Genomic DNA, 27717 nt, shown 5'->3' with positions numbered 1-27717 from the left:
CCAGCCCAGCATTTCTCATGATATACTCTGCATAGAAGTTAAATAAGCAGGGTGACAATATACAGCCTTGACGCACTTCTTTTCCTATTTGGAACCAGTCTGTTGTTCCGTGTCCAGTTCTAACTGTTGCTTCCTGACCTGCATACAGATTTCTCAAGAGGCAGGTCAGGTGGTCTGGTATTCCCATCTCTTTCCGAATTTTCCTCAGTTTATTGTGATCCACACAGTCAAAGGCTTTGGCATAGTCAATAAAGCAGAAATAGATGTTTTTCTGAAACTCCCTTGCTTTTTCCGTGATCCAGCAGATGTTGGCAATTTGATCTCTTAACTTTCCCTTTAACAGACACTAATAAGTGATTAAACCTCCTTGAAGGATCCACAGCTCTCGAGTCACATGGCTGAAGGACTCCTCACCACTAGAAGCTTTGGGCCCCGTGGGTTCATTGCTTTTCTGTTCCCTTGGGGACCCTGGTCTCCGACTTGTTTACTTGAGGAGGGGTCCCGGGCTCCGCTGGCCACCGTCGTCTGATGTGAACTCCAGAAAACAGAGACCTGTGTACTCTTTTCCCCACAACATCCCCCAGCCCAGGGAACGATGGCTGGCACACAGTGAGCGCTCAGGAAATATTTTAACAAACGAATGAGGTAGTAGGAAGGGCCTGATCTGAGGAGGCAGAGCTGGGGAGCTGCCGAGAAGCTGTGTAGCCCTGAGCAAGTCATTTAACTCTTCTGGACCTTTGGTTCTTCATCTGTGAAGCAGAGGCACAACAGCCACCTTCCAGGGCTTTAGGGGAGACTCAGACGAGGTATGGGAGACATCAGCATGGGACGTTTAGTTCTCTGTAGGTTCTTGGAAAATGGGAACTGACATTGTATCATTATTATTAATAACGCCAACTCACACGTAGCCCACGCACCTCCCACAGCCACAAGCTTCACATAAAAGTCATGCAGGTTGGCTCAGCTTGTCCTCTGTGAGCTACTAGTTAATAGCTAACAGCAACAGCCTCTTCTCGGAACACAGCGCTTCTGCAGTTTTCCTTCAGAGCTGCGTGCAGAGCGCGATCCGTCAGGGCATTGTCCCCAGAGCCTCTCCCAAAGCCTCTGTGAAGGTGTGAGCCAGGAGGATGCGGCAAAGAGACCCAGCAGCTGTGTGGGCAGTTCCGGTCCAGCCCAGGCCCCAACTGTTGAGGTCTGACTCTGATTTGGCCTCCCGACCTGTGAACCCGTTCACTAAGGAAAACCCAGGAGGCCATCGTGGTTGCAAGCATGGAATGCCAAGGGTCAAAGCTTGGCACCACCACTCTTAACTGTGGGACCTTGGGCAAGCTACTTAACTACCTGAAACCTCAGTGTTCTCACCTGGAAAACGGGAGACAACAGAAGTACCTACTGGGGAAAGGGGGAGAAAGGCAGAGATCGTATTTCTCTTGGTTTTGTAAGAAATCACGGACATTATGATTGGAGAAGGCAATGGCAACCCACTCGTGTTCTTGCCTGGAGAATCGCAGGGACGGGGGAGCCTGGTGGGCTGCCGTCTACAGGGTCGCACAGAATCGGACACTACTGAAGTGACTTAGCAGGAGCAGCAGCATGGACATCAAGGAACCCATTTGCAGAAACACTACGGAGACTATCTTTCCCATGTTTTCCCGTTTTTATTAATCATACAGTCACCTAGAACCCTCTCTGAAGGGCAGAGGAAAGAGCTTTGCTGGTGATACACTGGCTGTCTCTACAGAAACATGAGTAAAAGGCTTGACACACGGTAGGTCTTCAGGAAATATCTGTTGAATGACTGAAGAAGTGATTTAGAAGCTGAAAAAGTGTGACAGTCCATCATACCTGTTTGGCCTAAGAAACTAGATGCAAACTAAGGTGAGGAAAAGACCTTGATATTTTTTAAACCAAGACCTGGAATCTATATCTGTCTTTAATACCAATCTGCTGTTATGGGTCCCCTTTTTTTCCCCTGACCAGGGATCAAACCTCCCCATGTCACTTGCACTTGGCAGGCGGATTCTCAGCCACTGGACCGCCAGGGAAGTCCAGGCATTACTTTTGGTGTCAGAGTGATTAGAAGATTTGAAGGGAGGGGGACAGCGTGGTGAAACAGCGGATCAGAAACAACTGTGACTCCGACGGCTTCTTTGAGCCAAGCCCTCCAAGGCTTCTCCCTGCTAAGAAACGTCCATCATTTTTTGTGCATTTTGCCATCTGCATCTCTTCCCTTTGTGCGGACCCAAGCCCACTCCCTGGGCCTTGCAGGCTCAGGTCTTCCTGTCTTGATCCTACATGAGAAACACACAAGGTACCTTTTCCAAGAAAGTCCCTTGGGCGGCCCCTCCTGTGAGATCTGGGCTCTGCCCTGGAGAGCAGCCTTTCCTCCTGGGATAAGCACATCATTCTGCCCCCACACTCAGCACATGGGTCACCTGTGGACACCACCGCCTCTCAGGTGCCTTTCACCAAGCACCCGACAGTGCACTTCTCAGAAAATCACCCCGTTCCTTCTATAGTCGGCTGAGACCTCCAGTGTGAACCGAGAGCTTGGCTATTATGTGTGTGAATAATGTGAGCTTCAAGAGCAGCCTTGGCACGCCTGAGATCAAATAATTGCCCGAAAGTTATCCAGCTGCCCTCGCCATGCGCCGGCTACTTTGTCTTGGGTGTGGAGCCCTCTTGGCTGGCCCCATGTGAGCCTCGGAGAACTCAGCCGTTAGGACCCCCTCCAGGTCCCAGTCAGTGATTACAGTGGAACGTTTTGGCTGATCCGGCCCTGGAGAAGATAAAGCCCCTAAATAGAGATTAGCCGCGCTCACTCCAGCCCCACTCACAGCCAAGAGTCAAAGTCGGTATTTGCTGAGTGGAAAAGGACGAAAGGAAAGCAATTGCGTCTGCAAAAGCTCCAAACAGACCAGGACCAGGAATGCTCTGCTGCTTCCTCTGTGTGCCTCCTCTCATAGGAAGACGGAGCTAATATCGCCTGCTCGGAGGGACTGTCAACACCGGGGTCTCTGGACCACAGACCATCAGCCAGCTCTCCCCACAGGGTGTTCAGCAAAGAGCTGTGTGCAGGATGGATCCTTTAAAAGAGCAACAGCTCTCTCCAAAAAGCGGGGGTCACCTCCCTGGTGGCCCAGTGGTTAAGACTCTGGGCTTCCGCTGCTGGGGGCAGGGGTTCAGTCCCTGGTTGGGGAGCCAGCATGCCACAAGACGCACCCCAAAAAAACATTTTTTAGAGGCAACAGGTGGTGCTCGTGGTAAAGAACCTGCCTGCCAATGCAGGAGACGCGGGTTCCATCCCTGGGTCGGGAAGATCCCCTGGAGGAGGGCAAGGCAACCCACTCCAGTCTTCTTGCCTGGAGAATCCCATGGACAGAGGAGCCTGGTGGGCTGCAGTCTATAGAGTCGCAAAGAGTCGGACACGACTGAAGCCACTTAGCACATAGCACGTATGGTGGCTTAAAATGACAACGGTACTGTTGCTCTTTTAGGCCAGTAAAAGCTTGAGAAACTTCAGAAAGACAACCCCTGACCTGCTGCTGGACAGTCGCTGAGGAGGTGGCTCATGAAAAGCACCCTCTTAATCAGAGTGAGCTTAGATCTGCACTCACGTCACGAGCCTCCCTTGTAGCATGACAGTGTGTTCGTTTGGAAAGAGACCTTGGGGTTTTCGAGGCCATCACCCAGTCCAGCCTCACCTTCCGCCCGAAGCATCTCCCCACACGGTCTGCACATCTCTCGGCCAGAAGCACGTCCCTCCTCACCTCCACCCGCCACGGCTTTCCTGGCCCAAGTGCCAACTGGGTGGCGGGCGGGTCCATCACAACCGTCATGAAACCCGGAAACCTTTGCTTGGAAGGAAACTGCCTGTATGGTATCAGAGTCACCCTTGAGAGTTGCCTCCATTGACCTGCATTCAGCGACCTGTGCCCAAGGCTGGACAAACAGCTCGGCAGGGACTGTGTGATGAGTGAGTCGGGCACACGTCCACGCAAGATGACAGATGGCTCAGAACCGTCAGCCCCACAGCGGTAGGGGCGTGTCTCTCTCTCTCTCTCTCTCACACACACACACACACATGCTCAGTTGTGTCGGAGTTTTTGCGACTCTATGGATGTAGCCCACCAGGCTCTTCTTTCCTTGGAATTCTCAGGCAAGAATGCTGGAGTGGGTTGCCATTTCCTCCTCCAGGGGACCTTCCGGACCCAGGGATCAAACCCACGTCTCTTGCGTCTCCTGCACTGGCAGGCAGGTTCTTCCCCACGGGGAGGAGGGGAGGACTGCAAACTCTGCCCGACACGGGCTACGGGAAGCTGAGAGGCCCCAGCAATCCAGTCCAGGCAGGAACTCCACTGGGAGCCCACAGCACACTTATCCGGGGTCTACTGTCCACTTCTCTTCTGTACAAAGCCAAGCACCTTCTTGATGGGGAGGTGGCGGGGAGCAGGGTTGGGGGCTTCTTTGTCTTGCATTTCCTTCTAAAAGACAGGGACATCCCAGTTAGACCCTTCTTGCTGAGCCTTCCAGAGGGGCGGTGCAGACCGTGTCTAACAGGGTTGTTGCCCTAGAATGACAAGCTCAGAGGGTCATAGCCAAGTGCTAGACGTTTTGATTAAAAGCGCACGTTCCTTTTCCTGTGGACGGGTGCTGTTTGGTCTGTTGTGGAACCAGTAATCAACACGCCTCTCTCTCCTGCTTCAAACTGAAGGAAACATCTAACTAGCATCCAACACCTCGTCTCTTCGTGCACAACAGATGCCAATGATATGCAAACACGGGCGCTTGCGCAGAACGCTGGTTTGTCAGAGTGGATGGTAAACGGGCTTCTCTTCTTGCTGCCCTGCCTGGGAGGGGGCCTCACAGGGCAGCACCCAGGAGCCTCTCTGGGTCAGATCTGCACACAGTAGACAGTGAGTGCCCTTGTTGCCCCAAAGAATGGATCAGACAGAAAATAAATTAAATAGAGTTATCAATCAATTACGGAGTTTCCCAGGTGGCTGAGTGGTAAAGAATCCGCCTGCCAATCAGGAGACAGGTTTGATCCCTGGGTCAGGAAGATCCCTTGGAGGAGGAAATGGCAACCCCCTCCAGTGTTCTTGCCTGGAGAATCCCGTGGACAGAGGAGCCTGGTGGGCTACAGTCCATGGGGTCGCAAAAGAACTGGATGCGACTTAGCAACTAAGGAACAACCGTGACAGTCCATCAGTTACAGTCATTCTCAGAGGTCCCACCTCAGCTGTGCAGTAGGTAATCTGCAAAGAAGCAAGGACCCCAGATGCCCAGGGCCCCTCATACTCGAAACCTGCTGACCTACCTTGGCCAACTTCACTGCTTTTTGGCCTCTGGCACGTGCAGGATGGCTCATCCCTTCTCTCATCCAGACCTCCCCAGCTCACCCCAACACGCTCTCTGGACGGCTTTCCTTGACCAGTCACTGAAGCCCCTCGACACCATCTGCTTCTGTGCCATTCATCCTGTGTCCAGAATGCAACAGGAAACCGATATGTGGTAGGTGTTCGATTAATGTTCACTGAATAAGTAAATAAGATATTCCTGAAACCATGAGCTAACTAAGTTTTAAGGAGATGACGAAATGTGCACGTTAAAAATGTAACATACAGAAACGGACACAACGCTGTGAAGCAACCACACTCCAATAAAAAAGCTAAAAAAAAAAAGTTAACACACAGAGGCAAGTCCTTCATATGCAATGAACACCTTTAAATGCCGGTAAAGTCTCTAAATAAGGTTTGTCTAATTAACAGTATTGTAGCAATGTTGACTTTCTGGTTTTAATGATGTACTAAAGTTTATGATATTATCACAGAGGATGAGACAGGAAGGGTGCAAGGGTCTTCGCGATGCTGTTTTTGCAACTTCCGAATCTATGATTATTTCCCAATATAAAGGTTCATTAAAAAAAAAAAAAAGGCAAGAAATTCCAGGTACCAGATGGGCCCTTGAGGTGAGGAGCCACAGCCTCCCTGCTGCGGGGACCCCATCACGCACCTGGCGCCCACCTGCCTCTCACCTGGCGCCCACCTGGCACTGCAGGTGAGGGACGATCGCAGTCTTTCTCTCCCGCTCCCGTCCCTCCCTCAGGTCTCAGCCGCAGCGTCCTCCCCACGGACGGTGTGCCCAGAACAGCCCACAGCCGCTTTCTCCCAAGCGTGTTTACTTCTTCAGTGCCCGGATCATGATTGGCACCTGTCTTCTCCCACCAGGATGCAGATGTCACAGGACAAGGACCTCCGCCCCACGTTCACCACCGCGTCCCCAGCAGCAGGGCATACCCTGGCCCGCAGTGCGCTGTGCTGGGCTTAGTCACTCAGTCGTGTCCAACTCTTGATGACCCCATGGACTGTAGTCTGCCAGGCTCCTCTGTCCACAGGATCTCCAGGCAAGAGTACTGGAGTGGGCTGCCATTTCCTTCTCCAGGGGACCTTCCAGACCCAGGGATGGAACTCAGATCTCCCACACTGCAGGAGGATTCTTTATTGTCTGAGCCACCAGGGGCACCCACAATACTTAAGAAATATTTTTAAGTGAATAACGGATGATTAATTAATGAAGAAAGTATGTCAGAAAGTGATGCTGAGTAATGCTATTAGCCTTAAAGTCTTTCTAATAAAAATAAGAAAAATAAAAAGCAAGTCCTTTACAAAATAAAGCACCTCATCTAAGACTCGTTGGAAATAACTTGAAACATACACTGTGGTGTCTGGAGTAGGTGCCCCTCAAGCAGATACCCCTTGAGCTGGTGCAGTCAGGAAAGGCATCCAGGGGGCAACTGTCTGGACAGACAGGAAAAGATGGATAGGTCGTTAGGAGAAGTCAGACGAGGACGGGAGCACAGGGTGTCTCAGAATTGAGAACTAGCGTGAAAGAAAAGCTCAGCGGCCTCCCGGCCCACCTGGCCTTGTAGGATGCTACTGGACTGCCAGGAGCAGCGCTGCGGTTACGACAAACGCCAGAGACAGGCCCTGTCTGTAAAGCAAGATCAGCTTTCTGTCTGATGAAATAAGATCTGTAAACGCCTACTTTTCTCATGAATGACTGCTTCCTGATGGTACCGCAGGGAGCTTAGAGTCTGTGCCTCCATAGTTCTGAATTCTTGGTAGCCAAGGAAAAGCCAGGAGGCTATTTAAAACTGATCAGGGAGATGGGAGGGAGGTTCAAGAGGGAGGGGACATACGTGTACTAGGGCTGGCTCATGGTGATGTATGGCAGAAACCAACGAAGCACTGTAAAGCAATTACCTTCCGATTCAAAATAAGTTAGATTAAAAAGACATGTTAAGCAAAACAAAGAAAGAGATAGACTTAAAAAAAATAAATTTGATTAAAGGAAAGCGGGGACATTTGCCCCTTCGGGGCAAACCCCTCCATTGAGGGGAGGGCCGCTTTGGTGAGCTCTCCCGACCAGGCAGACAGAAGTCCAAATCCTCCTCTTCTTCCTCAGGGGAACCCCTGACGTCGGAAAATTCATTCAAGGTCAAATGTATCCTACTGAGCTGTTACGGAATCTGGCTAACGCTGTCAACAGTCACCTCATGAGCAATACATTCCCACATAATCCGTTTTTCCTCTCATGCCCGCCACCCAGCTGAGCAAGCCCTGCTGGAGAAGAGACCTGGGAAAGGTTATCAGGAACTTCTGGGAGGGCGTGTTTGAAGCTCACACTGCACCCACTCCTCATTCCAGAAAGCCCCGTGGCACCTGCTCCAGGGCCATAAAAGCCTGGGGCCGCCCTGATGGCTTTCTGTGCCCCCACGCCTGGGGCATCAGAGACACGCGGGGGCAAGAATCCCCGCCCACTGCCCACGCGTGCAGTGCGGAGTCCACCCAGCCTCTGCGGGGCCCGTCAGCTGAGCGGGCAGGAAAGAGTAAGGGAGGATCGCGGGCGGGAGAAGCGGCCGGGGAGTCCCAGGCGGGGCTCTCCGATGCCTTCATCGTCTCGCCGTTTCCAGGCCTGCCCCGGTCCCCCGCCCCACGGAGCTCCTGTGCTAACTTGGAGCTTAAAGGCAGCTCGGGGGCCTACTCTTCTCGAGCTCAGACTTCCACTCACCCTCCTGGCCCACTGAAAGGCAATCCCGGCATCACACACGCTTGAGCACAGTGTTCAGATACCATCCAGCACCCCCTGGAAGACTTCTGAGTGATTCCTCCTTCCCGGAAATCTTTGCAGAGAAAGCTCCCTTCACTCAGTTTATGAACTTAACTCTTCAGTAAGTTCAGCAAGATGGCTGGAGGAGGTGTGTTAGACCACTGACCACATGCAAAAGGGGCTCCCTGAAACTCAACAGATTCAAGCACTGCCAAGGCTTTGAAGAGTGATCTAACACCTCCAACCTGAGCTGTTTGTCATTTCAGGGACCGAGAGGTCACATTCCATTCACTCCTGCAGGTGAAGGCCTCTGCTGGTGCTACAGACTGGAGGACATTCCTGGAATTTTCCACTTAAATCTCAACTCTGCAGGTACCGAGATGTCGGAGATGGAGAGTATCATTCTGGGTTGATCAAGAGATTTGTTTTACTATTTTTTTCCCCGTTTAAAGTGTACATGTTATTGGTTTTTAGTATATTCACAAATACATGCATCCATCACTACAGGAAACATTAGCTTTAAATGTTACTCCAATTTTTATGGAAAACACAGTTATTCCAGTATTTTATTCACTGAGCACCCAGGCAGGGAGAAGTCAGCCGACAGGCCTTACTCCCCTAACCCCCACCAGCCCCAAACCCAGGAGCCTCCAGACTCGAGCAGCTTCCCAGTGTCTGAGGACCACCGCCTCCACTTCTTTTTCCTCCTTTTCATCTCGATGATTCACTAGACCATTTCTAGATGTAGAGAAACGTAAAGAAAATGTAAATGGCCCCTCCCACACCACCTGAACAAAGCAGGCCCATGTGAACCTTACAAAGAAAGCACCCTTGGTGTTGGGGTTTTTGTTTTGCTGTTTTTTAAGACAAAACGATACAGGAATGCACTGCCTTCCCTCCGACCTTGAACGCTCAGTCCCCTCTACCCTCATCTTATGCGTCCTGCCAAAAATAAGTGTATAAACATAAATACATGCACGCATATGCATATACGACTTAAGCTTTTTAATGGAAATAGGACTCAACATTCCCAAAACTTGCCTTTTTTTTTTTCCACTTAAAAATGGTCTGAATAATGGTGTACTCCTCATTCCGAAATCCTAACGCCCAGTGTGACAGCATTTGGAGGTGAAGCCTTTGGGACGTGATTAGGTAACAAGAACGGATCCCTCATGAGCGGGAGCAGTGCCTGATAAAAGACAGCCTACAGCGCACTCCAGGGCTTCCCCGTGGCTCAGTGGTAAAGATCTGCCTGCCAGTGCGGGAGACGCAGCAGACATGGGTTTGTTCCCTGAGTCGGGAAGATTCTCCGGAGGAAGAAATGGCAACCCACTCCAGTATTCGTGCCTGGAGAAGCCCAAGGATGGAGGAGACTGGTGGGCCACAGTCCATGGGGCTGCAGAGGCAGACAGGACTGAAACAGAGCTCCCCAGCCTCTTCCAGCAGGTGAGCGCAGAGACCTGCACCCAGAAGTGGGTCCTCACTAGACCGTGCTGACACCCTGGCCGCAGACCGTCAGGCTCCAGAGCCCTGAGAAGCACACTCCTGTTGCTTACAAGCCACCTAGCCCATGGTATGCTACTACAGCAGCTCGAACAAACTAAGACAAAAGGCAATGCACCAAGTTCTTAAACCAAAAGACTCGCCTGGCACTCCCTCCGCCATGCTGCTTTCTGATTATGTCGTGATCTCAAGCAGGTCACTTAACCTCACTGCACCGCGGCACTTTCATGTGTAAAATGGAAATAGGTGAGTCAGTACATGCCAGCTTCTCAGGATGTAAACAGCACTCACAAACATGCATTATTGTTACTTATCACTGTTCCTTTGGCCATCCGATGCAAAGACGCAACTCATTGGAAAAGAACCCGATGTCAGGAAAGACTGAAGGCGGGAGGAGAAGGGGATGACAGAGGATGAGATGGCTGGATGGCATCACGGACTCGAAGGACATGAACCTGAGTGAACTCCGGGAGTTGGTGATGGACAGGGAGGCCTGACGTGCTGCAGTCCATGGGGTCGCAAAGAGACGAACACGACTGAGCAACTCAACTGAACTGCTCCCTACTCCCAAATGTTCCTGAAGCCCCCCAGCTCACACCCAGGCCCACCAGAACCAGGCTGGTCAGCATGACACAGACCGAGTCAAGTCTTCACCTTGACTGTGCAAAGAAAACACAATACCTTTCATAAGCACTTATTATAGACCAGCCAAACTAGATGTTCAGCAGGGAGAGCGTAGAGTAACTTCACATTCTTTTGGCAAATTAGGAAGCCCCGTTCCACTTGCTGGAATTTCTCACCCAACTGATGCTCTTCAGACACTAGAATTAAAAAATGAATCTGGCCATTTTGAAGGGAGTTCAGTTCAGGTCAGTCGCTCAGGCGTGTCCAACTCTTTGCAACCCCATGGACTATAGCACTCCAGGCCTCCCTGTCCATCACCAACTCCCAGAGTTTACACAAACTCATGTCCATCGAGTCAGTGATGCCACCCAGCCATCTCATCCTCTGTCTCCTCCCACCTTTCTTTCCCAGCATCAGACTCTTTTCCAGTGAGTGAGCTCTTCGCATCAGGTGGCCAAAGGATTGGAGTTTCAGCTTCAGCATCAGTCCTTCCAATGAATATTTAGGACTGATTTCATTTAGGATGGACTGGATGGATCTCCTTGCAGTCCAAGGGACTCTCTAGAGTCTTCTCCAACACCACAGTTCAAAAGCATCAATTCTTTGGTGCTCAGCTTTCTTTATAGTCCAACTCTCACATCCATACATGACCACTAGAAAAACCATAGCTTTGACTCGGTGGACCTTTGTTGGCAAAGTAATGTCTCTGCTTTTTAATATGCAGTCTAGGTTCATAACATTGTATGGGAGGCAGTGATCAAGACCATCCCCAAGAAAAAGAAACGCAAAAAGGCAAAATAGTTGTCTGAGGAGGCCTTACAAAGAGTTGAGAAAAGAAAGGAAGCTAAACGCAAAGGAGAAAAGGAAAGATTTTGAAAGGACTCGTCCTACAATAATTATTTATTTTCCTACTACTTTCTTTAAAAAAAACAAAAGGTAAAAACAGTCCAACCTGCCTCTTTATCTCACTGCCACCATCACAAACAGTGATTATCCTTCTAAGTCTACAATCCTAAGAACCTGTTCCACCACTTGTAGCTTTGAGACCTTAGGCGAATTATTTAACCTCTTTGTGCCTAAGTTTTCTTGGGACTCAGACAACCAAGTTAGTTAACAGTGTGGCTACATTTACAACGCAAAACCAGCAATGATCAACTTGAAGTTTAGTGTACAGATTTGAGGCAAGCTCTTTTGTTCGCTGAGACACTTTTTGTTTCTCCCTAACTCCAGGGAAGATCCCCTGCAGGAGGGCATGGCAACCCACTCCGGTTTTCTTGCCTGGAGAATCCCAGGGACAGAGGAGCCTGGCGGGCTGCCATCCAGGGGGTCACAAAGAGTCGGACGCGACTGAAGCGACTTAGCACTGCACAACTCCTGGCTCTGTTCCAGAGCTGGGTTTGCTGGCTCCACGAGGCTCTCTTCTGTGGATATAAATTCCTTGAAGAACATAACTAAGGCCCTGCTGGAAATCCTTATACCAACAACACAAGCCCAGAGCCAAGTGTTCAGTTCCAACAGACAGACTTGAAGCCAGGGCCCTGGATCAGACTGGCAGAGACGGACCGAAGACACCGCGAAGATGGAGGCAAGGATAAGGGGCCTCTGGGAGCCGGGAGTGAGGAACAACCGCCCACCATGGGCCGCACGCACAGAGCAATAGCCCAACCCAGGGGGCTTTGTCTCTGCAAGAAGAAATCTTCAGATGCCCACGTAGGAAAATGAAGCTTAAAGGATGCCTTTCAAACTCGGAGACAGTCCACAGTGAACACCCAAAAGGGGAAACCAAGGGATGTGGCTGTCCAGAAGGTCGGTGCAGGAGGAGCTGAGAGGGCCCCGGGCTGGCCAAGCCGGGGACAGTCAGGGGTGCTCCACAGACGGCCCACCTGCAAACAGGCACACTAAAGGCTTGCTCAAGTGGCTTAGATTGTGTGTGAGACGGGAATCTGGGAGGCTGGAGCCTCCGGCCACTGCCGTCCAGTTTCGGGAAAGGACGGTGCTGAAGAGATGAGGCAGCTCCATTTCAGGTGACTGGTCCATTTTTCTGAAGGATGCAAAGAATTCTCTCATAAGCTCTGCTCACTGGCCTCTGTTGAGCTAGGTTTTTAGAGTTCTGTCAGTAATATTGAGGAGTCCCGGGTGGCACAGTGGTAAAGAATCCGCCTGCCAATCGTGGGTTCAATCCCTGGATTGGGAAGATCCACCGGAGAAGGAAACTGCAACCCACTCCAGTATGTTTGCCTGGAAAATCCCATGGACAGAGGAGCCTGGCGGGCGACAGTCCGTGCAGTCGCAAAGAGTCAGACATGACTGAGTGGCTGAGCACAGCTTGTGCACGATGGGCACCATAAAGTTGTCTGTAAATAGTCCAGCGCTCTCTCCTCCGAGTGCACAATTATACAGTATTTTTCCCACTTTGTTGAAGTCAGGTGGGAGCTAGATTTGGCCAGTGAAATGTGAGTGGGTGTGATGCCTGTCACTCCTGGACAGCTTTAGGAGCCAGCAAGAGCTTCGCTCTCTCCCCTTCTTCTCAGTCCTGGTGATGGGGCGTGTTCCCTCGCCTCCATCTGGGGGTGAGGATGAGGATGTCTTAGACCGGAGTCTCCCAGCCAAGCTCAGCAGATACACAGGATGAGCAAGAAATAGTATCTTCATTGTTTTATGCCCCTTAGTCTGGGGGCTTATCTTAGTTTGGGGGCATCGGTTACCCCATCACCTAGTCTGTCCTCAGGGACACAAGCGCATCACTTAGTCACCAGACCACGCTGTTGTTGCTGTTGTGTTCAGTCACTAAGCCATGTCCAGCCCTTTGCGATCCATGTACCGCAGCACGCCAGGCCTCCCTGTCCTCACCAGCTCCCAGAGTTCACCCAAGTTCAGGTCCGTTGAGGCGGTGATGCCATCCGACCATCCCATCCTCTGCCATCCCCTTCTCCTCCTGCCTTCACTCTTTCCCAGAACTGGGATCTTTTCCAGTGAGTTGTCTCTTTGCATCAAGTGGCCAAGGTACTGGAGCTTCCGCTTTATTACCAGATCATGACCTTCTACTGAACTGGCAACTGGCTGTGTTTCCAGAGGGTTTGCAGTACTAGGAATCCAGTTGTTTATTACACATTTAGACACAGTTTTTAATTATGAGAAACCAAACTCCTTTCCAAAAGTTCAATCCCTGGTCTGGGAACTCAAATCCCACAAGCTGCGCAGTGGGGCCAAAATATAAACAGCTCTCAAACAATCCCCTACACTCTCCAGTTCTGCTCCTGAGACCCTAGTGAACACGTCCCAGGTGCAAGGCTGGACATTAAAACACGCGCCAAATGTGCCATCCACCAGGTAGAGAAGGCAACGATGTTAACAGACCCCAGTTTCTGAAGCGGAAGAGTCCCCGGAGAACACTCTTGATTGACACGTGTGAGTACCCGCCCTGATGTCAGGCAGGAATGGCCATGCAGGAACTTCTCCGTCAGATCTCTTTCTCTGGTGAATCCAGAGTTTTAAAAGCCAGTTCCTTGAATGTCACTATGGGTTGACACCCCCAAAATCATGTTCACTATTGCTCATGACTCCAAAGTCGTATTTCAATTCATCATTTTATTCACAACAGGAATGGAGACAAACCTTGTAGTGCTCCCCTACCCGGGAAGAGTCCACAAGGTTCTCCTCCGGCAAATGGACCAGAACAGACCTCTCACACAATTGCAGCGTCATCCTGGAACACTTGCTAAGCTGTGACCAAAAAAATCTTCCCATTTCTGAAGAAGAGACCCCAGAGACACAGATTCTGCCGATATGAAGCCACTGACTCAATCATTTGGGGTCAGATTTACTAGTTTAGCCGTCATTATCTATTTCACTTATAAATTGGTATCAATCTAGTCATTTTAGTGATTCAAACAACTGTGTGTGGGCTGTGTGCTCAGGCGCTCAGTCGTGTCCAATGCTTTGCGACCCCACGGACTATAGCCCGCCGAGCTCCTCTGTCCATGGGATTCTCCAGGCAAGAACGCTGGAGCGGGTTGCCATGCCCTCCTGCAGGGGACCTTCCCAACCCAGGGATCAAGCCCAGGGTCTCCCGCACTGCACACAGATTCTTTACCAGTTGAGCCACCAGGTAAGCCCCTAAATAATTATACCAGGATCTAATTTCTTCAGCTCAGTTCAGTTCAGTTCAGTCGCTCAGTCGTGTCTGACTCTTTGCGACCCCATGAATCGCAGCACGCCAGGCCTGCCTGTCCATCACCAACTCCCGGACTTCACTCAGACTCATGTCCATCGAGTCAGTGAAGCCATCCAGCCATCTCACCCTCTGTCGTCCCCTTCTCCTCCTGCCCCCAATCCCTCCCAGCATCAGAGTCTTTTCCAATGAGTCAACTCTTCACATGAGGTGGCCAAAGGACTGGAGCTTCAGCTTTAGCATCATTCCTTCCAAAGAAATCCCAGGGTTGATCTCCTTCAGAATGGACTGGTTGGATCTCCTTGCAGTCCGTTGTTAAAATGACCAGATCAGAGTCACAGGTGATTGAGTCAATAAAATGCCTGGAAATAAAGACGAGGGGAAATGTACAGCCAACCCACTGGATGTTAAGGCCAAAGAAACTGCTAACCACCCGTATCTGCGCCTTGCGCATTACAGTTTATATCTAAATTCTGACTTCCCAAGGTGCCCAGGGGCCGATCTCTAGGAACTTTGATGTGCGTGTTGCAGAACCACTCGGATGTAACAGTCAATTAAATTATTAATGAAGGAACTATACAAATAAAACATCGTGCTCTTTTATGTAGTAAGAATTATCATTGTAAGCAATGCAAATTGAATAATAAGAATCATCAGGGCAGTTTGGTGATAAGCTAACAATTTCCGGCAATCAGACCAAACATCTCTGCTCAAGCTGCTTAATAAAATAAATAGCAGGTTGTTGCCATTTTTGTTCAGTTAAGCAACACACATCCAGAGGTTACTTACGGTGCCCTGGGTAAAAGAATTGAAAAAGAAGTGGAAACGGAATGGTATTAAAGAGGAATGACTCTCGACTTCTCTGGTGGGTCTGTGGCTGAGAATCCACCTTCCAAGGCAGGGGACACGGTTTCGACCCCTGGCTGGGGAACTAAGACCCCACAGGCTGAGGGGCAACTAAGCCCACGCTGCAACTGTTAAACCCTCGCGCTCCAGAGTCGGAGCACCACGCTGAAGATGCAATGAAGCCAAATGAGTAAATATATTTCTAGAAAAATAGTGAAATGCTCATCAGATGTTTCAAAAACAGAAAAAGGGAACCACTTACAACGGGGGTGATTTAGATATTTTCTTGAGAAATCAATGAATCCTATAAAGCATCCCAGAATCAAATGATATCACTGGTTTATTTATACACACATTGCACATATATATTTGCATATACAAATGCATTAAAGGAATATACATATATATCCCAAAACAGATTCTTAGGATGTTTCAGGTATTTTCACGTGAGGGATAAAGTTAAGTGCATACAAATAATAGACCGTCACTATATAGAAGAATTTATCAAGTACCTAACTTCCTATCATATGGGCACACACCACTCTGCAAAACAAAAAAGCACAGCATCTCCTTATTTACCTGAGAGGACCCAGAGGAACTCTCTATACAGCATGCAGCCCTCACCCAGAGCTTAGCATTGCCCAAGGTTCTTTCAGTTCACCCAAGACTGAGTCAGAGGAGAAGCTATCCATTCACAGATCCAACTAACCCCAGAGAAAAGCTATTAAATTCTAATTGGCAGGTAATTTAGACCTTCCAGTGGCTACTGCAACCCATTCCCTGCCTCGTTTTGTGCACCTGGAAAAATATGCTTTCTCTCTGGGGTAATGACAGCCTCTGGTATTCAAGGGAGAAAGGTCAAAGACAGTGAGGTCTCCACAGCTCCCAGCAAGAATAAAGACATGTGAAAAAGGGGACTGAACTGACTTGCCCTAAGAGGTGTTCATTTCACAAGCCCACCTTCTGCTAGCGTCTGAGTGTCGGTTAAAAGTCCAGCCACTGAGAGGCAGGGCTGGGCTTGTCCTGCCCTTTGCAGAGCGCCTTCCCTTCCTTCACCGTGAGCCGCCATATTAACGAGGGCAACTCGGATGCCATTCTCTTTCAAAGGGTATCAGCTTCAAAACAGATCTCCTCTCAGACTCTGGGAGATGGCCCTGCTCTGAGCTGCAATTATTCCTTTGAACCTAACTCCTATTAAACCAAAAACCTCTCACCTGAGTTACGTGGCTTTCACTGATGGCGATATGGTGGTTTAGTTGCTAAGTCATGTCCGACTCTTGCGACCCCATGGACTGTAGCCCGCCAGGCTCCTCTGTCCATGGGATTCTCCAGGCAAGAGTGCTGGAGTGGGTTGCCATTCCCTTCTCCAGGAGATCTTCCTGACCCAGGAATCAGACCCAGGTCTCCTGCATTGCAGGCAGCTTTGAGATGAGCACAAGGTCTGAGCTCAGACGACTCCGTCCCCGGTCAACACCCAAATATCCATTCGGGGAGTTCACACACATATACCAGAGAGAGAGTAAGATAAACGTGGACACGTAAGTGTCCACTACGGGGAAAGAGCACAACACGGCACGTTTTGCCGGGAAGTAACAGCCCACCCTCTGCCTTGGCAGGGGCAATGCCATCTGCCAGGTCTCCACAAGGAGACAAAGGTGGGACAGTGCATTCTTTACTTTTTAACTTCCACCATTTTGTGGCCACACCGCACAGCATGCAAGATCTTCCTTCCCCAACCAGGGACTGAACTCATGCCCCCAGCAGTGGAAGTGTGGAGTCCCGACCACTGGACACCAGGCAAGTCCCAGTCTGTTATTCTTAAGCCAGAGTGCTGCGGACAGACGCCTAATTATCGTTCCAGAGGCCTTTATTTTCTCCTCCGTGAATGACAGAGAAGTCTTAATTGCTGCTATGTCTCTAACACTTGCCCACCTTCTGTTTAACAAGGAGGATAAGCCAGAGGCTGGGCATCTCCAGAAAACAGCTGAGGAGCGAGAAAGGAGGAGAAGGAGGTGAGGAGGGACCCAGGGGGACGGGACGGGAGAAACCGAGGCAAGGAGGCGCCCAGGTCGATTCTGCACCACAAGAAGATTCCAAAAGTGGTTTCAGGAGAGGCGTAGGTGGCCAACTTTTTATTTTTCCTAGTAAAGCGTACTGAAGGCACTCTCTTGCGCTTATTTTTCTCTTTGCCTTGGACTGGGGAAAAGCTCATCTTTGAACCCTTATTTGTCCGTATCTGTCTGTCGCCCCCACCACACCGCATCAGAGTCCACCCCGGAGGACCCCTGGTGTTCGGGGACCACCGAAATAGACAGACTGGACCCCAAATCCAAGAATTATTACCGACTTCCTCACCTCACTTGAGAACCGTTCACATTTCCTTATCTCCCTTCCAAGAATTCCTGTGAAACACCTTTTCTAAGGTGATAGAACTATATGCCCAACTCAAAAGAAGAAAAACCAACACATTTTACAATGGATTCCTTTCAACCCTTAATAAGGAAGGGGGATGTGTGCTTCTAATGGAAATGAATTCTAACAAAAGGATGTATTCACGCTTTCAGCCTAGGGGCCCGACCCACAGTGGCCCAGAACACAGGTGTGAAGGACGCGAACACCTGCTTTTGCAGGCAGACAGCAGAAGGAGCAAGGACCAAAGGGTTCCATCTGTTCTTCTTGACATGAACCTACTCTTCCCCCGGCCAAGATCGCGGTTTTGAAGGCAACCAACGGGCAGAGTCTGGACCCAAACCTGGGCTTTCCGCAACTGCTAAAGATGTAGACCAGCCTAATCTCTGATTCTTGCAAAACAAGGACGGTATATGTTAAAGTGGCCCGCTCAGGGCCTTTGCGTAAAAGTCCTGCTCAACCCTTGAGACTAGAGTTCTGTATTTGGCCTCTCCCTTCTTGGCAAACAGATTGCCAGAGGCCTTCAGCCTCAAGAACTGTTTGGTGGGACTTCCCTGGTGGTACAGGGGACAAGAATCTGTCTGCCAATGCAGGGACACAGGTTCGATCCCGGGTTAGGGAAGATTCCACACACCGTGTAGCAACGAAGCCCGTGCACTGCAACTACAGAAGCTCTTGGCACCTAAAGCCTGTGCTCCACAGCAGGAGAAACCAGCGCGGAGAGCGGCCCCCGTGCCGCGGCCAGGGAGGGGCCCCCGCGCTGCGGCCAGGGAGGGCCCCCCGCACTGCGGCGAGGACTCGCAGCAACCTACATCGATAAATGATTTTTTAAAACAGCATTGTTTGTTGAGTGAATGGATGAGCTCTCATACTGGCCCTGCTATCTTGCAGTACAGAGAAACAAATGACTTAGAAATCTGTCCAATTCATCCTCATTAACGAATGGATTTTAATCTCATTACCAGTTATCAGTCAAAACCATAATTCTTGAGTCAGAACAATTATCGTCATTTAAGAGCTATCATAAAATGAGTGTTTACTGTCTGCCAAGCACTGTGCCAAATATTTAACTTTCATTTATTTATTTGTTTTTAACCGCAGTGTAGTTGCCACACAACACTATGTTAGTTTCAGGGAATAGTCTTCCAACAATAGAAGACAGTGTGAAAGGATCACCAGGACAAGTCCAGTAACCCTTCATCACCATGCAAACTACTCCAGTGTTACTAACCCTATTCCTTGTACCGTGTATGACATGCCCATGATTTTATTGCCAGAAGCCTTCCTTTCTTAATTCCCTTCCCTTATTTCACCCAACCATCCTTCCCCTGTGCCAAATATTTTATGAGTTATTTTATTTAATTCCCACTCCAACTCTACAAGGTAAATATCACTATCCCCATTTTACAGATGAGCAAATGCAAGCTCAGATACTTCCCATTATCTTCTAGGAATCCACAGCTCAGAAATCTATACCCGAAGTCATTCAGCCGGAAAGAGGCAGGACAGGAGTCTGAAATTCTGGCCGATATCTTGTCCCTAACATCCCCCTGGGGCCCTTGGGTCCCTTCACCAAAAGTACCCCGACCAGACGCCATACTTTCACAGGACATTCACTTTGACGGCACTGCTGAAAGCCCCGGCCAGCCCCTCTTCCCTAGAAGCCCGCGGCGTTCTCCCTGCCTTCTGAAGTCCTGCTTAGGCTTCCCGCCCGCTCTCAGGAGCCCTAACGTCAGCCCTCGGGCCTCGGTCCCACGGCCGCCATTCTGTCCAATCAGACCAGGCCGTTTCTCTGAGGACGGTCAGCGCCATTCCAGCAGGCTTTACAAGGGACCAGAGCCCTGATCTTGCTGTGAATGAAGTGCGTCCTCCCAAGTTCACAAATCTCTCTCATCAGCCTTGGTTCCTGATGACAATGGGGCAAGCAGCAGTGGGGAAGCGGTTCCCTCCCCACCCTGCCGCCGACGGCCCGCTGCATGGCCCTCCCGGGAGGCTTCTGCGGCCCCTCGGTTTATAAACAGAACGCAAACTCTTACCTTCCTCGCAAAAATGAGTGTGACGAACAAGTGACACGGTAAAAATATTTTGAAAAAGCAATTAATGCCTTCCACAACAGAGGTCTTCATATGATTCCTTTTCCAAAGGTTCTGGCAAATTCTAATGGGCATTTATTTACAAGGCCAAAGCACAGATTCAGAAATTCTCTCAGTCACCTGTACGAGGATTTAATGAAATGTTTCCGGGAAACACCTCAGAACCACTATCAAGACTGCTAAGTGGGCGGCCACAGGAAAACTCCCCAGTAGGTGGGTGAATCAGTCCTTGGGAGAGTTTTCTGTTTGGTTTATTAACATTTGGGCCCCATTTACGACTCAAGCATCACTTCCCCTGACATTAAAGGAACTGGGAACTGAGATTAATTGCCCAGTTTTTAATTACAGCTGGCCTCTTGGCCCCCCCGTGTTGTAAGTACCCTGTCTCTCAGGGCACTTTGACAACAAGTGATCCGTTGTTGGCCATTCAGAAAGAGCTTTGGTCTCTGCACAGTTTATGATTATAAAATAAAGGGTTCTACCCTTCTAAGAATTTAACACACTCTTGGCGTGGCCCACAAATGCCACAAATACTGAGACTATCACAGGAAAACACACTGAACTGTGTTTCTCGACTGTCTGCAAACCCTCTAACCCGTCGCGCTGTCTCTGCGTCTTCTGCCCTCAGACGCCATGCTGAACGTGGATTTCTCTTTTCCTTTCTGGAGTCTCTTATTTTCTCCATTGTATTCATTTGGAAGGAAAAAAAAAATCTCATAAATGTCATTTCCTATTCCAAGCAATTTGCTATAGGCAACTACACCATTACTTTGTACAAATAAATTTACATAAATCATTATTAGAATGTTTTATCTTAGCAACATTATTTGCTTCCCAGAGCACAAATTAAATGCATGCTTAAAGCAGAATATTTTAAAGTTACTCCTATACTGTTTATGAGACGGGATTAGAACATCGAATTCCTCTTTCATAATGGAATCCCTTTAGTTTTCTTTGGACAGTTAGAAGCCACATGTATAACTGTCGGCGGGGGGCTCTTTCTGGAAGCCAGCAATGCAATGGATGGTTCTGATACAGTCGGTCCACTTTTCAGAGTCTGTTCCCTTTGATTCCACAGGGTCGGTTTTCAACAATCAGTGATTCGGAATGCCAGGAGCCAAGGAAATGAAAACCGTCTCCTGATTAGATGGGTTTTTATCCGATATTATTCTGCAAGCACGCTGGTCTTCAGCTGTGGTTTGACTTTTTCTTTTTTCTAATAAACAAATTTGTAAATAAACTTGCTGAGAATGGCGCTGGGTTTGTACTCGCTGTTTGCGTTGGGAAGATGCCTGTTTGGATCAACTGCACCACACATGGCAAGTCTTCACTGGCTCAACTTCTACTCCACCCAAGATTTCAAAATAAAATCTTTTTTAGATAAAGGCAGTGCCCATTTTGAAAACAAGCTGCAGTTGTCAACATCGGGGAAGAGAGTGAAGACGGACTGACTGACAGCAGCGGAATTCGCCAGCCCTGGCCGCGCGATCTGCTGGTTCTAGAGAAGTCCTTCGCGACTTCATGGCTCACCTTCTCATCCGGGTCCTAAAGGACTGGGCTCACCGCTCAGGGCGGTAACCTTCTCCCAGCGTGTGGCCTCGAAAGCCAGTGTCGGGGAAGTGGGGCCCCACATGGTCGAGGACACGACCCTCGTGAAGGATGAGTGAGGCAGTCACGTGGAATTTGCTTAATAGCAAGACAGACCGGGGTGCAGAGCAAAGAGGCGCGACTCGCTAGCTGTGATGATGCGGAATTTAAACCTTTCTGTGCCTGTTACCTCGTCTTAAAATGAGATTACTTGCACCTACTTCACAAGTTTATTTGGGCTATTAAATGAAACCAGGAAGGCAAAAGCGCAGAATAGCGTGACTCTTAGAAGAGGCTCAGTAAACAGTAGCTGACATTAATCTCCAAGAAGGACCAGTGGGGTGAAGCTGGGGTGGTCATATCTATGTACTGTCCATACCAGCATATTTCCGGGTGTGAAAGGGACGGCTGTATCATAATGCGCTGGGTCAGTGGCAAACGCTAGGACACCCTCAGGCACGCTGGGGCGTGTGTGACTATTCCAACTCCAGTCCTCCGCCATTCAAACCCGGTGAAGAAGTAAGGTAGCAATTACAGCCTACATATTTTACAACGTGTGATACCTTTTACAGCTCTTTCGTAAACTGTTTTATTTGAGCCTTTCATAAACGGTGTGAAAAAGTATAGGCCTTAGTTAATTAGCCTTTAATGAAGAGCAGACAAAAGACAGATAAAGTTTGAGCTTTCCCGCAGTGACCCCGTGTTGCAGGGGCAGGAAGGACTCTGAGCATCCTTCTTGCTCCTCCCTCCTTCCCAGTCTCCTAGCAACGAGAATCACGTGACTAATTCTGGCCAATGGACTATCAGTGTGGAGCTGGTCTGAGTCACTCCCGGTCTAAGCCACCTAAGAATGGGTGTGTGTTCTCAACTCTTTTTTTCACATATCACAGCAACGAGGAAGCAACATTTTGAGACGTAGGTGTCACAAGATGGGGGAGACAGGAAACCTCAGAAGCTGGAGGCAGCAAAGCCACATTGGTGCAGTCCAATGCTGGCTGAGTGAGAAATGAACCTCTTATCGCATGAAGCCCCAAAATTGGGGGTGTGCTCTTTACCCTAGTATGTGACATAGCCTACCTTGGTTCAACAGGTTAGCAGGACTAGAACCCACATCTCCAGCTTTCACCAGTTTTCACTCAACAGTATCATAAAACCCCACCAGACTGGGAGAATGTTGCCAAGATTAAATGCCACAGCTTACTCATGGCAAATCTTCAATGCTTACTCAATTTAAAACAAAATGTTTATCTGGTCTAAAATAAAATAGTTCATACTCGGTGCCAAGTGAAAAAAGTTTCAAAATGCAGGGTATATTTTAATTTGGTGTTTATTTGTTCCAACATCTATATTAACCAAAGAAGTCTGGACACCTCATTTTAAAGATAACCCTAATAATTAGGTTGTTGAAATGAAACAGCCTTGGTGTCAAATCTAGGTTTAACTGAAAGTTAAACAGATGAACAGACAGATCCGACAGAGGATGACCGACTCTCTACCTCAGTCCAGAAGACTCCTCTCTGCCTCTCTAGCTTTTACTCAAATCCTGCTCCACCTTCCATCCTATGCTCTTTTCTTCCTTTAGATTTCTTTGGTGAGGACCATTTTTAAGGCCTTTATTGCATCTGTTACAACACTGTACTTTATGCCTTGGTTTTCGGCTGCGAGGCATGCGGGATCTAGTTCCCTGACCAGGGATCAAACTCTGCATTGGAGGGTAAAGTCTTAACCACTGGACCACCAGGAAAGCCCTCGTATTTTCTTTATGAAGGAAAAAGGCCTACACCTCAAATTTTGCAAACAATGGTTATGCAACTGCCTAGTCCAGAGAATGGCAATTTTTTTTCTGTAACAGGTCAGAAAGTGAATTCTTTATGGTTTCTGACCCACCTATTCAACTCTGCCCTTGTAATAGAAAAGATAATATGGAAATGAATAAGCATGACTATGTTCTGAAATCAGACTGATTATATTATTTGCAGCCAAAGATGGAGAAGCTCATCTTAGAAATATCAAGAACCTCAGATACGCAGCTGACACCACCCTTATGGCAGAAAGTGAAGAGGAACTAAAGAGCCTCTTGATGAAAGTGAAAGAGGAGAGTGAAAAAGTTGGCTTAAAAATCAACATTCAGAAAACTAAGATCATGGCATCCGGTCCCATCACTTCATGGCAAATAGATGGGGAAGCAATGGAAACAGTGACAGACTTAATTTTGGGGGGCTCCAAAATCACTGCAGATGATGACTGCAGCCATAAAATTCAAAGACGCTTGCTCCTTGGAAGAAAAGCTATGACCAACCTAGATAGCATATTAAAAGGCAGAGACATTACTTTGCCAACCAAGGTCCATCTAGTCAAGGCTATGGTTTTTCCAGTGGTCATGTATGGATGTGAGAGTTGGACTATACAGAAAGCTGAACGGCAAAGAATTGATGCTTTTGAACTGTGGTGTTGGAGAAGACTCTTGAGAGTCCCTTGGACTGCAAGGAGATCCAACCACTCTATCCTAGAGATCAGTCCTGGCTGTTCATTGGAAGGACTGACGTTGAAGCTGAAACTCCAATATTTTGGCCACCTGTTGTGAAGAACTGACTCATTAGAAAAGACTCTGATGCTGGGAAAGATTGAAGGTGGGAGGAGAAGGGGAGGACAGAGGATGAGATGGCTGGTTGGCATCACCAACTCCATGGACATGAGTTTGAGCGAGCTCTGGGAGTTGGTGATGGACAGGGAGGCCTGGCGTGCTGCAGTCCATGGGGTTGCAAAGAGTCGGACACGACTGAGCGACTGAACTGAACTCACTGTGTTCCAGTAAAACTGAATTTGTATGTGTGCCTAACCATTCAGTCGTGACTCTTTGCAACTCCATAGACTGTAGCCCACCAGGCTCCTCTGTCCATGGGATTCTCCAGGCAATGATACTGGAGTGGGTTGCCATTCCCTTCTCCAGAGGATCTTCCTGACTCAGGGATCAAACCCACGTCTTCTGCGTTGGCAGGAAAATTCTTTACCACTAGCACCACATGTGAAGTCCCCAAAACTTAACTGAGGGACATTGAAATCTGAATTCTGTATCATTTCTATGAAGAAAAAAAAATGCTATTCTTCTTTTAATTTTTTCCAATCATCTAAAAGTGTGAAAACCATGTCGGCTTGTCCACCCCCGACAATAAGGAGTGAGCCACACCTGCCTGGCAGGCCCTCGTTGACCCACCCAGGCTTAGTAGAGGCAAGGCAACAACAGGTTAAGCAACTGCTTTCATGGGAGGAGAACAGAAATCCTGCTGTTCCAGTTCTTCCACCTCCTGGAGGCTGGGACGCAGAGCTCTGAGTCCAGGAAGGCCGGAGCTCCTGGGTCTGCCCGGCGCTTGGTCCCATGGAGCACGGTGCGGCAGGGTGAGGGTGGCCAGGCAGAGCTGCCCGGACGAGCAGCAGCCTCAGCAGCAGCTCCAGCCCTGGAAAGCGGCCGTGCTGGACCCAAAAGAGCTGAGTACAGGCGGGGTCTGCTGGGCCATCGCAAAATGAGCCAGCCCGCTGGGCTCCCACCCCGACTGCGGCTGCAGCTTCAGTCCCGAGGCCCTCCCTGTGTTCTGTTCAGAACTCTTGGTACACTCTTGGCATCAACTTACAGACTCCTGCTTCTGCTTCCCACCCTTCCCTTCCATTCCACTTCTCAGCTCCGAATCAGCTCCTTGGAATCACCAGGCCGTGACCTCACAGGGCACTTGGCTCATCCCGGGGCCCCGTCAAGCCATGCCTGCCAGTCTGAGCGTGGAGGGGAGGGGGCAGGTGTGGACGGCAGACACTCAGTAGACAAGCAGAGGCCAGGTGTGGACAAGCCCGAAGAGGCAGAAAGCTGGCCAGGGAGCAGGGTGACCAGGGTCCCCTGCAGGCAGCTGTCAGCCAAGGCAGCTCTAACAGGGCAGGCAGGGTTCCCTGGGGGAACCTTAACGGGACAAGGCCCAGCATGGGAGCCTGGCTCTGGCTGGGTCAGAGGCTCAGGGTCCTCCAAGACCCATCTGGTCCAGGCGCCAGGCCCTCCCTGGCCGGGCTCACTCCCACCATCGCAGTCAGGCCAGGCAGATCCTCTTCCCTCCGGCGGAATGACCCCAGTGACATGGCCCACCGGAGGCCCTCTGTCCTGCATGAATTCTCCTCTAAGTATCTCAGTCCCAGTCCTCCTCAGAGTCTTCTCATTCCCTGAACCAGAGAACCACCCCCGCACACAGCCCCAGCCAGCGGCTGAGCACCCTCCGCCATTGTCTTACCAGCGAGTCTAGGCTCTTGGGCTCAAGTGTGAGCTGCCCGAGGATATACCTTATGTTTTTATACATCCTGTAGTTTTTTAGCCCCATCTGTCCCGAGCACACAAAACAGATACTTAACAATATTTATGAAACCCAATTCAAAGGTTCAACATGAGGAAGATTACTATAATTCAGGTGAAGCACAGCATTGCGTTGGCCAAAAAGTTTGTCCCTTAAGATCTGCTGGAAAAACTCAAACGAACTTCTTGGCCTATCCAATATTATGGGAAAGAAAATGATTTCGAGAAACCACATACAGGAGAAGCTAGTTTCTATATGGAAATCCCCAGCGACGCTCCTACGGCTTTGTGAGTCTACGACACACACCGAAGTTTTAAATAAGATGCAATTGAACATTCTTATTATCTTAATGCCTACACGGACTGACTGCACTGTCAGTTTGATCAACTGCATAAACTGATCATTAAGAAGATCGGGAAGAAGACGGAGAGAATATCAATCGCTGGAAAAGCGATCAATCTGGCATTTGCATTTAAATATGGCTTTGGTATTTCATTTATTCAGTGCAGTCTCCCTGAGATGTAAACCAGCTGGGGAAGGCACAGCGTGGTTACCTGAGTCAGAATGGGTCCAAGAAACCACAGTCAGCATTGCTCCAGTCACAGAAAGGACGGAGAGGCCTCCATGATCACAAGAACGCCGGTCTTCCAGGAGATGGCGCGTCTAGCGGCTGGAGGAGAGGAGCAGAAGGAAGACAGGATTAGAGCAGAGGAGAGCGAACCCTCTCAACCACAGGGGACGCCATCTCTAGCCTACCTCTCTAAAGCACGACTCACTTCAGTGAAGAAGTCAATTGCAACTGTACCTCTTTATCTCTCGGAAAGTTATTGAAGCATCAAGTCTTTCACGATGGAGTCTTCTCGAAACTGCCTCATGGGGCATAAAAGAACCCAGACATTTAAAAATACATGCCACAGACACTGTGAGATCATCTTATTTCACTACAGCTGCCATTGAGACGTTCGTGAGATCATTTTATTTCACTACAGCTGCCATTGAAACACTCATCTATATAAAGGAAAAACATCAGAGTGCCAGCCAGCGTTCAGGACCAGTGTTCCACCGCACGAACCCAACCTTGATCCTCCGGGTAGACCAGGTGGACAGGCTGCAAAGTCAGTGGCTCTTTAGTCTGTTGTTGTCAAATAAAATTACTCTGGCTCTATTTCTGGAGAAAACGATCCCGTCAAGCTAAAGCTCACCTGTGGGCTGCAAGCCTGGAGGCTACGGTCAACCTCTAAGCTGACAGAATAGAAAAGCTGGTGCGTGAGATGCACACGCCTGCTTAGTCGCTTCAGTCGTGTCTGACTCTTTGTGACCCCATGGACTATAGCCCGCCAGGCTCCTCTGTCCATGGGATTCTCCAGGCAAGAATACTGGAGTGGGCTGCCGTGCCCTCCTCCAGGGGATCTTCCCGACCCAGGGACTGAGCCCGGGTCTCCTGAGTCTCTTGCATTGCAGGCAGATTCTTTACCGTTGAGCCATCAGGGAAGTCCATTAGCATAATAATTTCTGGTGGAAGATTTTTTTTTTTTTTGGCCTACACCTCAAGGAAGAGACAGCAATGAGTCTCTCATGAAAGAGTGAGGGGGTTTCCCTGGTGGTCCAGTGGTTAAGACTCGATGCCACCAGTGCAGGGGGGCACAGGTTCCATCCTTGGTCAAGGAACCAAGGTCCCACACGCCGCCTGGTGCAGCCAAAAGATAAGATTCCAAAAAGATATTAAAAAAAAAAAAAAAAAGGAAAAGAAAAGGATGGTATGAGCCTACAAGCCTTAGAGTGAGAATGTTAGGAAATAAATTCAGTCGGTGGACCTCAAACAGTGGCCCGTGAAAGGGTACCATCAGTGTCGTTCTGACAGCCTGTTGGAATTGCAAATTCTTGGTCCTGCCCACAGGGCACTATATCTGCATATCGGGAGGTGGGTCCCAGGGATCTGCTTTAACGAGCCATCCATGGCAGACACTGATACCTCTCAAATCATTCATCTACCCATCCAAAGACACTGAGTCTGCTGTTGCAAAAGAAAGTTATCCTACTCCAG

At 49.3% G+C, this 27717-nt stretch overlaps 1 protein-coding gene across 1 annotated transcript in view; it reads right to left on the bottom strand.

Moving 5' to 3' along the window:
* FOXN3 (forkhead box N3) overlaps positions 1–26244 on the bottom strand; it is a 320291-nt gene extending 294047 nt beyond the window's left edge. The window contains exon 1 of the mRNA XM_068966402.1: positions 26228–26244. The gene's annotated coding sequence lies outside the window, so the exon portion shown is untranslated. The remainder of the gene's footprint in view (positions 1–26227) is intronic.
* Positions 26245–27717: the final 1473 nt, after the last annotated feature.

This window comes from Capricornis sumatraensis, chromosome 2, assembly GCF_032405125.1.
Source record: "Capricornis sumatraensis isolate serow.1 chromosome 2, serow.2, whole genome shotgun sequence".
Taxonomy (NCBI): Eukaryota; Metazoa; Chordata; class Mammalia; order Artiodactyla; family Bovidae; genus Capricornis; species Capricornis sumatraensis.
This window is presented reverse-complemented; position numbering and strand designations above follow the sequence as displayed.